Source organism: Colobus angolensis, unplaced genomic scaffold (genome assembly GCF_000951035.1).
Source record: "Colobus angolensis palliatus isolate OR3802 unplaced genomic scaffold, Cang.pa_1.0 Scaffold201, whole genome shotgun sequence".
Classification (NCBI taxonomy): Eukaryota; Metazoa; Chordata; class Mammalia; order Primates; family Cercopithecidae; genus Colobus; species Colobus angolensis.
The window spans coordinates 1,003,293-1,014,355 of record NW_012115167.1 but is presented as its reverse complement, the minus strand read 5'-3'; positions in this window follow the sequence as shown (position 1 = coordinate 1,014,355).

Below are 11,063 nucleotides of genomic sequence, written 5' to 3'. Positions count from 1 at the left end.
CCATCATTCTCAGCAAACTATCGCAAGAACAGAAAACCAAACACCACATGTTCTCACTCATAGGTGGGAATTGAACAATGAGATCACTTGGACACAGGAAGGGGAACATCACACAACAGGGCCTATTGTGGGGAGGGGGAAGGGATAGTATTAGGAGATACACCTAATGTAAATGACGAGTTAATGGGTGCAGCACACCAACATGGCACATGTATATATATGTAACAAACTTGCACCTTGTGCACATGTACCCTAGAACTTAAAGTATTAAAAAAAAAAGAAGAAGAAGAAATGAGAAGCTGTAGACTCATAAGTATGTGGTTAAGATGAAGAAAAATGGAATCAGTGGAAAGGTTATGTGTGAGACCAAAGAGGTTCTTGTTATGTTAGTACAAGTGGGAAGGGAGATTTGAGAAGTTTGATAGTTAAGCAGGATCGTAGTTCTAATTTATTAGGTGACTACTCTGTGACAAGGGCTTCATATGCATTATTTAATCTTACCCTCATGGCAAGCTTAAGAGAAGGGATACTGGCTCTGTTTCACAGAGAGCCCAAGACCACACAGCTGTGAAGCAGGGGAACTGCGATTTGAACCCAGGCAGTATGATTCCAGAGCTGGTACTCTTAGCTTTTGTGCTGTTCTGGAACTTCATTACTGATAGGCAGGCATGAGAAATGTAGAATTCTGACTTGATAGCGAAAGTTTTCCAGCCCTTGTGATTTGAGAAAATGCTGATAATAATCACAGAAAAACTGGCAGAGTAGAATGAAGGAAAACAAAATGAATCCCAGCTTGTATGTGTTGGGTTTTAGTCTCTATGGATCACAAAAGAAGAGATTTCCAGCAAGCAAATAGAAAAGCACGATGAACTCAGAAAATGCATTTGGAAAAACGTATTTCAGAGTTTTCTCAAAAGAGAAGATGAAGGATACTGAAAAAGGGCATAAGAAGACAGGGAATATGAGCAGAGAAAATGTGGTCACACGCAGGACCTTAGGATAGTCAGGAAGGCAAAAGCGATTTCAGCGTGAAATAGAAGCATAACTTCATCTCAGAGAGTTTAATCTTCTTCTAGAGCAGTAATTTTCTCCTACTTGGAGAAGCCACTGCACTGCAGGGTACCACAAGCCTATAAATCAATTAAACCTAAATTACAAAGTCAAACGGCATCTGTTCCCATCCTGACATAAAACCTGCTAAGATGAAAAATCACTGGCTGGAATAAGTTACAAATTTTATAAGTTGCTTTCCAACTGTTTCTGTCACACAATTTCAATAACACAGAAGCAGTTTTGGGGCTGCTAGGGTCCTTAGAGATCACGTGATTTAACACCCTCATTTTATAAGCAGGAAATCCAAGGCACAGAATAGTGACCACAAATTACAGAGTTAGATTTCTCGTCAGTGGGTTCATTCATATTTATACTCAATAAATATTTGGGGACCAAGTTGTTTTTATTTCTTAATATATACCTCAGAGTATTATTGAGAAGAAATGTTTTATAGCGTATGACCCTAAGTTTATTGAGACCTTACTTTGCATGTATTTTACTTTCCCTTCACTAAGAACGTATTCATCATTTTGTTTTGTTTCATTCCCAGGGAGATTTTGATAGCATGAATGAAAGCAGAGACTGTCCACAAACAAATGATCTTTCTGGCTTTTAAGAATATCTGAGGTCCTTGAGAGAAAAGCAGGAAAGGCAGCGGTGCCTTCATTGAAGGAAGGGAGGAAAGTAGAATGGGGAAAGAAGATAAGAGAATGCTATGGGGAAAAAGGCTTGTAGGTGCCTAAGTGTTTAGTACCTTTCTTCACCTCTTCTGAAGGCCCCATTGAGACTCTGCCCAATAAGAAATTATTAGGCCAGGCGTGGTGACTGACTCATGCCTGTAATTCCAGCACTTTGGGGAGGCCAAGGAGGGTGGATCACAAGGTCAGGAGATCGAGACCATCCCAGCTAACATGGTGAAACCCCGTCTCTACTAAAAATACAAAATAATTAGCTGGGTGTGGTGGCGGGCACCTGTAGTTCCAGCTACTTGGGAGGCCGAGGCAGGAGAATGGTGTGAACCCAGGAGATGGAGCTTGCAGTGAGCCGAGATCGCATGACTGCTCTCCAGCTTGGGTGACAGAGCAAGACTCTGTCTCCCAAAAAAAAAAAAAAAAAAAAAAAAAAATATATATATATATATACACACACACACACATACACACACACACACACACACATATATGTATACAATTAATACTTTATTTATGCAACCATTCCTCTCTGCTGTTCTACATGCAGTCTGTAAAAATCCTGCCCCCTGTGCTGATAATCTCCTAGTCTAGGAATAGAAGTTATCTCTCCAAACCTCATTTTTTCCCTTCGGGAGGATATTTATAGAACCACTAGTAACAGGCTCACCATTGAGTCTAAAAAAGAATGCATTCATATCATTACTTCCTTTTGTTTTTAATACAGTGCCAATTTTATTTTAAATAATTTTAATTTTAGCAATATTTTCATTAGTTTATGATTACTCTTAAAAATTTCTCCCAAATATTCAGGTAAAATATTTTAGGAAACTGTTGCAACAAAAACTCACACTCAGGAAGGCAGTTATGCCTTTCTGGGGAGTATAGGAAGGCAATCCAATATATAAGTCACTCCTTGTAAGGTGCCATAGCAATGTTGTAAACCACAACTTCTGAGTTAGGCAAACTGCAATAATAGATATAAATAATAGGTTAGCAAAAAGCCAAAATAGTAGTAATACTTTTGATATGTTCTCCAAAGTTATGCAGAGAAGATTAGAGCCAAACTAGACTTGAAAACTGATGTTTTTAACCAAAGGCATATGGGAATGCTGAGTTTCTTTCAGCATAATGAATGGGGAAAGAGCCTTAGTGAGAATGGTTACAATAAGAAAATAGTTAAGGGAAAACTGAATTATATTTGAATATCCTCTCTTCAGGATATCCTGAAAAGCCATGCAAGAAGAAGAAAAGCCATGCAAGAGACTTTGAGAGTAATCATGTTGTGTATAGAAATGGTTCTTTACTTAGAACTGGTAATCTTTTGGAAAACCTAGATTCCTGAGTTGCATCTCCAAATCAATTAAATTAGAGCCTCCAGAGATGGGACCCAGGCATGGGTATTTTAAAAACTCATCACATTTTTGTAATGTGCAACAACATCTAACACCTGCCCCTCTGTCATATTCTTTTCTTAGCCTTTCTAATTCTTTTTTTAAAAATGTGTTGGTATTTTCTGTTTATATATAAATTAAAATCCTATCTCATTCATTCTATTCTCTGTGCACTCAAAGTGATTGTGTATTTTTTTTTAATGTGCATACAAGGAAGATCTATTGGAGGAATAAATTAATAGAGGCAGGAATACAAATAAAGCCAGGGCTCTGCTGAATACCTTTGAGACTCAGCTTGGACAAAGCTAAGCTAAGAGGAAGCCTATTGTGCAAATGAACTGGAAAAGAGTATTTGCCTTGGAGGAATCGGAGGCTCTTCATAGTTACTGGGGGAAGTAACTGGGAATGCTTTTACTGCCCAAACATCTATTTTTCAAATACTTCTATTGTAATATTATATAGAAGAAAGCTTTCATTTTGGATAGGCAATGGGAATCATAAGTTTAAAGGCCAAGGAGAATCTCTGGAATTATGTATTTTAGTTATATCTTTGTGATGTAAACAGTTCTTTGGAAAAAGAGTAGAGTTGACTGTGATCTTTCACTCTTGTCAATAAATAAAGTTGATAAATCAAACAACTGTTTGATATTCTCTGATAAGGATGGAAAAGTCATTTCTTTTTTTCTATATCAAGAGTTGTTTAAGTCATTGTAAAGTGTCATGCTGTGGGGTGAGAGAGCTGCCCATAATGGAAAATAAACATCTCCCCTCATCCTCCAAACAGTAGGTTTGGAGAAACTTATTTCTATAAAATGATCCCTCTTTGACATAAAATAAAAGGGGAACCAGTTCTCTGATGGTAATGACATGAGTTACAGATACAGCATCTGAAGAGCCAGAAAAGCATGGGGAACAGAGGGTCTTTGTATAAAGAGACAAATGGAAATGTAGACAGAGCATTAGAGAGAAAAGACAGGGAGATAAGACAATGAGTGTCAGTGTTCCCTAGTCAAATACTGGTCCAAGGGTAGAGATGCTACACAGGAAATGAAAAGTATGTTGTTTGAAAGAAGGATCATTGAGAGGGGTAATTTTTTAAAATTATACTTTAAGTTCTAGGGTACATGTGAGAGGGGCAATTTGAATTTCACCTAAGAGCTGGTTGAACAGCTACCATTAATAGAACATCTGGTCATCTTACACACAGGGTTTTCATAAATCAAACTTTTAAGTTTTCTAATAAACCACCATTCTTCATGCAAGTGAGCACTTTGAACTAATTGCCTCTGAAGACCTCTAAAATATTCTCAAGTGTGGGATAAATGGCAAACTAAAGGATTTTTGTATTTCAATCAGGGTGTTTTAGTACTTGATGTAGGTGGTCAAATACAGCCTGCTAGATATAGATATGTAGATACAGATATATGAATAGGTAGAGATATCTGTATAACTATATCTAGGTCTAGATGTAATAATTGTATTAAATGTATATGGTATTTATATTTACTATAATATAAATATAGTATATTTATATTATTGAATTAAATTATTTAAAACTTATATATTTACATCAAAAGTCTGATGCAGATGGTATGGTCTTTCTCCAGAAACTTCTTAGTCTCTATTGTGACTCCTGTGTTACAGATTGCCATCCACTCCACACTGAAAGAGTGCCATACACTCTTTCACTACACATACCACCTACGATTAGAGGCTACTGAATTATATGAGTCCTATTCACTGTTGGAAGCTCTCTATGCCACTGGGTGCATAGGATGGAGCTTCTGAAAATGCTGTCATCTGTAGAATATTTTGCTGCCAAAACTCAAGAAAACTTATCAGCCTCTCAGGGATTGAACTTTCTTTTCTTTGTGGTGAAAGTGTGAGATGGAATAATCTATCCTATTCTTTGAAACCAACATCCCAGTCTGTTCTGGACCACTAGACCCCTACAGATTTATTGATAGCAAACCTGTGGATCACCATTGGACTCACTTTCCATCTTCTGAATCACATGTGTCTTACCAAGGCTTTTACTGTACTTTCCATTTCCTGATTATACATGTTTATTACCATGATGCTGTCAATATAGTGAAAATGGTCTGATATTCTACATGATATAGACATAGTCCAGGTTTCTTCAGACTGTATTATAACAGACAGTAGAAGAGTTAGCAAAGCTTTGATGCAAGACTGAAAATTAATACTGTTATCTATTCCAAATGAATATAACTTTTTCTAATATCCTTTTCCGGTAGTGATGAAAAAGAACATTTTGGGAGGTAAGTGGCTAAATACCTTATACATGAAGTGATGTTCATCTTCTCTAGCCTAGATAAACACATCTTCTACAACAGCTTGACGTGGGGATACTGCTTGGCTCAGTTTGTGGTAATCTACAGTATTTTCAATGATCTCTTTGGTTTTATAGGGCTAGACTTGGTAACTGAAAGGAGATATGACAAAGATGCCATCTCTGTCTCCTTTCTATTTTTAAGGTAGTATCAGTCTCTGCAATTTTACCTGGAATATGATATTGTCACTATTGTGTCTGTGTTGGTGGTGGAGGGGTATGGGGGTCTTCCTTTCCATGAGTCATGGAACCAGTAGACACACTCTAAGCTGAACTTGCACCAGGATCCCATTTATTACCTGGCCTTCATATGATCCTACCTTCACATGCAAACCATGAAGATGAGATAATTTTTGTTCATGGATATCAATGGCAACTCGGTTCTTACACGCAACAATCCTCAGAATATTAGTTTTGGGTATTCTTTTCCCAATGTGCAGTTATTTAAGCAAATGGTTACAGTGCTCTTTGGGAAAAGAAGTAATCATTACAGTGTGTAATTGCTGGAATGCTACCAGGGTACTTTCTCTTGGGAACCAATGTTCTTCATTCAGTGGGTTCAGGGGTTGGAACACTGACTTGCATCTGGAAATTGAACAAGAGATTGTGACATTTTGTTAAGAGGACTGCCTTTAATCTCCTGATCAGCCTTCCTGGAGTTGTTGTTGTAAACATTGGGCAATGCCATCATTGGATGCACATCTATCTTGACTCCAAGAAAAGTGTGTTCTATCAGCCATATCTGTAGCTCTCTGCCTGCCATGATCCTCTGGGCACTATTTCAACTTTCAACACTAATTAAAACTAATTGAAACTGTCTCGTTTTAAACTGTTAAAAGCCACCACCTAGACTCCATTATTTTGAAATGTTACCATCCCCACTGTTACTAAGGAGACCATTTCCCTAACATTTTCCTCCCATAAACTGTACTCCACAGTTAGGCTATAGGTTCTAATGCTGGCAACCTTTTCACTACCATATTCCTCATTACTTTGCTAAATGAAGTATTTTCCCAGCCCTCCTGAGAGCATAGTCATCTAGCAGTTTGCCCAGGCTTACATGAGATGTCCACTCTGGCATGCCCATTTTTCAAAACTATTTCCCCTCTTTTACTACCATCTACCATAGCAATGTTGACACTTCTCTTCCACTTATAGTGGGCCACATTTTCTCCAAGTTTATAAGAAACATCCTAGCATTATCTTTTGCAGTCTTTCCCAAAGTGTTTTGCCAGAATGTTTTTAAAACAACAGTTCTTCTCCGTAAAGATAAACTCTTCCATATATAATTTCATCTTCTCCCTGACTTTTGTTTTCACAGTTCCTCTGCAGGACCAGCTGTCTTGGTCCTGCAGCTCTTTGGGATATTGCTCCCTACCTCCCTTCACAAGCTTGTCACTCCCATGGCCAGATTATGGTGTGACATAACTTTGCTTATTGGCTTTTTACTTAAGAGGAAAGGGAAGTTCAGATTTTGAGGAAGGCACATGATGTCTTGCAGGAGAGGCCTTCTTTAAGACAAATGGGACCCTAGCCTTTAACAGAGAGAAATGTGCCACTTCTACAGCTCCAAAGAGTTCAAAGGAATTTGGAGATTCAATATTTTTAAGGGCATTCACCCATTTGACCCCATCCCTTATATCAGGGTCCCATTTTTTCCCAATCAGGACTTTGAATTTGACATATAATATGTGTCTAGGTTGAATGTTAAACCTTTATTAGAACTGTGCTATTTCCATTTGGCTCTCTTCCTGGTCCTCAGATTTCTCTGCCCTGAGTATGCAGGAAATAAAGGACTGTTATGTACTGCCAAGAAGTCTGATATTCAGTTACCTTTTTAATAGAAATAACCCCCAGACCTTCCTTTTCTTTCTCCAGAGCATCAATTACCCCTAGAATAGTTATCCTTATCAATACTATTTATCCTATGTCTCCTAAGCACATGATAATGGCTCCTCCTAGTTTATGTCTCCAGTTTATCACTGATAAAAATTTTAACAATTGCACTGAAATCTTGTTACAGAACCTATCCAAGTTCCTTCTACCACCAGTGATTTGGCCTTCATTGTCAGCTGGCTGGAAAATGTTCCAATCCATCTGATTTCTCAGGCTATTACGAGAAGCAACTGTTGCAGTTCAGGTTATTGATGAAGCAGACTCTAAAATGGAGATCAGCACACAGGAGGTTTAGTAGGTAGTACTCTTAGAATTAACACTGGGAAGAGGAAAACAAATTAGGCTTAAATGGAGGAAAAAGTTGGGCCCTGGTTGAACTCTGGTGAGCTCTGAAGCTTGGGTAGATCTTCAGAGTTGTCTTGATTTGGGGTAGTTTAAACCCCAGAATTTACCAGTCACTGGATTTAAACTGTGACTTCTATGGCAATGTGACATTGTACAAGGAGGCTTTTTTCCAGCTGAAGGCAATTCCCAAGGGTTGACTGTTGAAAGTTTTGACAGCAGCACTCCTCAAAACTGGGTGAAAACAGCCTCAATCCTGATGAGAAGACCTGAGCAATACAGCAGTGTCCACAACACATTGCTTGCTTGTCCACAACACAATCAAATGGAAAGCCAAAATCACAAAGCTGTATCTGTTGGTAAACGTGTGATTTCAGAACAGAGAACCAAAAACACATGGCCCTTGTCTCAGGAGAAGCATTGTTGCCATAGCAATAAAGCACAAATATGTCATCATTATTACTAGGTCTGAAATGATAAAGCCCACTTGCAAAGTGATTAAGGAGAAAAAATAAATTGGAGCAAAATTCAGTTACCTCACTGTTTTCTTATGAGCAAGACTTTATCAGAAGCTGAAATGTGAAAAGATACCCATAATTAACTTCATAAGATTTTAAAAGAAGTAAAAACTTGCTTATGAAAAAGTATGTAGGGAAGTCACTCACCAGACACACTAACATATGCATTTTTATTATCTATAACGGCTGTTACTACCCTCACTACTCTCAACTCTTCCCCTCACCATCTACCCTCTGGAGCATTGAAAATTAAACTTTAAACTTAGTAAGCAGTCTTGTTGTAAACTCTGTGATTCAATAGACTGTTTCTGAATAGCTCAATTTCTTGATTTTCAGTGTTGTTTTATGACTGTTTCCCTTCTCTTTTTATAGAGGGACTTTGGTTTATGGCGGAACTTATAGGATCCCCACTGTCCTCTGCAGCAGTGGTATCTTTGCCTTCTTAATCACTGCTACAGCTCTCAGCATCTGCTGGTTCTCTGCACCTGGTTAACTGTTAATAATCCATCAGCTAGTCAGGCTCCAACCTAGTTCTCTTTGGCTTTGGCTTCTCTGAAGAATTGCTGGACACTTTTTTTCATCCTAAACCTGAATAGGCTACCTAGTATAGCAGAGCTTCAGGATCCCTTCTCTTGAGCCACTGTGACACTCTCTGCTAGCTGGCCAGTCAGCACCATCAGCCGGTTCCCCTAGCTCTCCATAGGACATGTGGGAACTCCTGGATTCCTTATGAGAGCTGGATGGCTCTAAGGAACTGCCATCCCAGGCCTGAAGAGTGTGGTCAATTTAGACATTTGTCACCACATCAGCATTGTACATAGAAATGGTTCCCCTTAAACTATCCAGTACACTCCTTGTTCCCCCTCCAAGGCATCAACCCATAGAGTAGGGGTCAAAACATCAATCTCTTCCTGCCTGTCTTCCTTCTCTCCATTTCTATTATCTTTCGAACCTACAGCCTCAGTTCTGAAAGCCTCCAATTTTTACTACCTATCCAGAAGAGACCTCCCCACATGTTATAGCCTCTTTCTTCTTCCCCAGGGTAATCAGCCACCCCATATTCCCTGAATTTTTCATTGCTAATAAATGAGGAATGGCTGCAAACACACATGATTACTGGAAGACAAATTAAAAACACAATGTTTGCTATGTTTTTTTTTTTTTTTCTTATGGAATGGTATATATTTAATTCTAGGATGGGAGGACCATTTTGACTGGCAACGTTATAAAATCCTGTTTCCCACTGTGTCCCTCAGCAGCTGGGAATTTTCATCAAGCCCCCGCAGAAGATCGTGCTTCGGTTCAATTATGACACAGATCATTTGGAAGTGTAGCTTATTTTTAATTTTGATGATTTTTCTTACTCAATAAGCACACTACATAAGAACAAACCTGATTATTCTGTTTTTGAGGGCACTATTTTCATTTATTAACCACCTATGCAATGAAGAATTGAAGATCTGTCTATACTAGGGTGACCAACTGTCCCAATTCACCTAGGACTGAGAGGGTTCCCAGGACATGTGACCTTCAGTGCTAAAACTGGAAAAGACCTGGGAAAACTAACAAATTGTTTAGCCTAATCGATAGCCATGGGTAAGAATAGCAAGGTAACAATTAGGATAATCAACTCTATAAGGTAAATGTAGCAGACAAACCAGCTACTTCAATATGAAAAAAAGTTTGATTTATGACCAAATTGTCAAAGAAAGTCTGGTAAGAACTAAGGAACAATGAAAAATTAATCTCTTGTGCCTAGAGAAGAATTGGGAACTTGGACTAGATGCTCTTATTGGCATGAGTTTTGCTTCACTCTTCACAGTGTGATTCTCATCCAACTCTTTCAAAAGGGTAACCATATTTAATACAATAACTGGAAGTAAAGTGGGTCATAATTATAATCATAATGAGGACACATCTTCTAATGTTCCTCTTGAATGTGTTTAATACAGCCATAAGTTATTTGAAAGAGAGATAAATTCTGTCCTCTACATCTCATGGTACTCTGTGCAGTGTTGTGCAAACTCTTCGTCAGTCAATCATCATTAAGTCCCCTTTTGTTGAAGACTTGTTTTATGTCAGTCACTGTGCTAAGCACTTCAACTCTATTACATCATTTAATTCTCATGACATTCTTTTGAGGGATGTGGTGGTGCCCTGAAGCCAACTTGACCCCACTTAAGAGAACTGATTGGATATGTCTCTTCCCGTCTCCTTTTTTAGAGATGCCGTGTTTTTAGCTTGAAATGGGTCATGGTCCAAGAAGTTACACTATAGAAATTGGAAAAATATTGAAAAATAGAGGATTGCTTGTTCGTTTTGATTAGCTGGATTATTAGCACTACTGGAGACAGGTATCATTACCTTCATTTTCAGACAAGCTATATGAGATTCAAAAAAGCTAAGGAATGTGCCCAAATTCAGTCAGCTAATAAATAATACAGCTGTCTGAATGATTCTAATGTCTACATGTTTTATAACCCGGGTACATTGCTTGTCTCATGAAACTACTAAAATTTATTTTTTTTCTGCAATGTTGTAAAAGTGCTGTCTGTACTATGTGACTGAGAAATCACATCACCATTTATGTCCCTCCATATTTTTGGACAATTTTAAATTAGTTTCTCTGACTTCACCTGAAAATAATTACTATTGTATACTGTACTACTTTGTACCAAAATAAATTTAAATTAGCTTAAAAGGTTAAAAAAAAAAGCCAAAAGTTAAAATGATAGGTTCTGAAGTAAGTGTATTTTACTTTTATTTATTTGTAAAGTTTCTCCTTAATAATAAATAATTTAGAAGTGCATTTAAACAC